Here is a 2006-nt window from a genome sequence, read left to right on the forward strand (position 1 = left end):
ATTATGGAGAAAGAGGTTACAGGGTCAGTAGTAAGGCCCAGAGAGGAATGATGATGACACCTGGGAGTTGATAATGCTCGAAGGTGCTACATTCAGGATATCATAAACTTATGAAAGGGATGGAGCTGCCCCATGTACTAAGTGGACTGGCAAGGAGAAGAAGTGAAAGATGGTACCCCATACATATGCTCTGGAATTTGTAGAGTACTCCATCAACATGAACCTGCCAAGCCACGACTGTCTTTTCTCTCTGGGTCCTGTTCTTGACTCTTTGGACTTCTTTCTTCACCATGTCCACAAGTGTATACTGCTCTTCCCCTACTTTTGAATCTTCTCTCATGTTCCGCTATGCACAGGTCAATGTTGGTTCTTTTTTTCATTTTCTCATTTTGTATTTAAGTGTAAAAATTATGAAAAATTACCAAAAAAAGAGAAAAAATCCTCATTAAGTCCTTGAAATTCTTTTTCCTAGGTCTGAGTGACCTCCTGGACACATACATTAGCCTTTACCCTCACTAACTACACTCTAACCTAGCTGTATCAATTTATTTTACTTACTTTTATTAATTACTTTGATTTACTTGGGATCTTTATGTTCTCAAGGTTTTCTCCTCAATCCTTCTCTTTCATATTGAATCTTTCAAAAATATGGAACGCTTCACAAATTTGCATGTCATCCTTGTGCAGGGACCATGCTACTGTTTTCTCTATATCATTCCAATTTTAGTATATGTGCAAGCAGTGAGGCTAGATTTGAACGCCATTCTTCCTAACTTCAAGCCCAGCACTCTACCCACTGTGCGACCTAGCTCTTTCCAGAAAGCCTTGATTTCAATGCAAATATCTTATGTGGTAGAGAGACAATTAATTTACTAGCTCAGATTCTCACATTAGTGGGAGATCAGAGCCCTGAAAGGCCTCTACCCAGTTCAGGTAAATCACCATAGGAAGGAAGGGGTGGGGGGGGGGCGGGGAGGGAAAATGTGATGCATGACGTGCTGATCAGGGAAAGAAGGTACAGATCAGGAATGACAATGAATGGTTCTCAGCCAAGAAAGAAAGGCACGAATACAAGGAGTCCTAGGAGAGGGCGTGGCCAACAAGGAAAGGAGACCACTGAAAAGGAGGTCCGGGTAAGGAAGACTCTCAAGACCCACGTTATCTACCTCACAAATTTCTCTAAAGCTATCGCTGGTCAATGCTAACAGAGAACAAAATCTGATAGGAACTGAAAACATCATCTCTTATAACCTCCATCCCAAATCTTAGCCTGGGAAGGAGCATCAGTCGGGGTGAGAAGTAAAACTAAAAAAGTCATAACAATGAGCAAAGGAACAGCAATTTGGGGATCTCTAAAAATCAGTTAACAATCATTTATTAAATGTTTGCTATGTACCAGGCACTAAATTCTGGGGATACAAAAAGAGGCCCCAAATAACCAGTTCCAGCTATCAATGAATATATATAATATGCATATATACTTAATGGGAGAGACAATATACAATTATCAAGGTTTATACAAAGTATAGGGGCACCTTGGTGGCAAGTAAGTGCATTAAGTGCTGGGTCTGGAGTCAGGAAGACTCCCCTCCATGAATTCAAATCTGGCTTCAAACACTATCTGTGTGACCCTGGGCAAGTCACTTAACCCTGTTTGCCTCAGTTTTCTCATCTGTAAAATGAGCTGGAGAGGGAAATGGTAGACCACTCCAGTATGTTTGCCAAGAAAACCCCAAATGAGGTCAAGAAGAGTTGGACACAACTGAAAACAACTGAACAATAGAAAATATATAGAGACAATGTGAAGACAAAAGGAGAAGGCATTAGCGGCTGGAGGACCAGGAACGCCCTCCTGAAGAAGGTGGTGCTTGAGCTGAGTCCTGAAGACAGCCACGGAAACTAGGAGGTAGAGGTCAGGAAGGAGAGCATTCTGGACACGTGGGACAGCCAGCACAAAGGAGCAGAGGTGGGAAAGGGAGGGTTGTGTTCAAGGAGCTACACATAGG

The 2006-nt window shown here is 42.3% G+C and overlaps 1 pseudogene; it reads right to left on the bottom strand.

Annotated features, from left to right (window-relative positions):
• Positions 1–642: 642 nt before the first annotated feature.
• Positions 643–742, bottom strand: LOC118840494 (annotated as a pseudogene).
• Between the last annotated feature and the right edge of the window lie 1264 nt (positions 743–2006).

This window comes from Trichosurus vulpecula, chromosome 2 (genome assembly GCF_011100635.1).
Source record: "Trichosurus vulpecula isolate mTriVul1 chromosome 2, mTriVul1.pri, whole genome shotgun sequence".
NCBI classification, from domain to species: Eukaryota; Metazoa; Chordata; class Mammalia; order Diprotodontia; family Phalangeridae; genus Trichosurus; species Trichosurus vulpecula.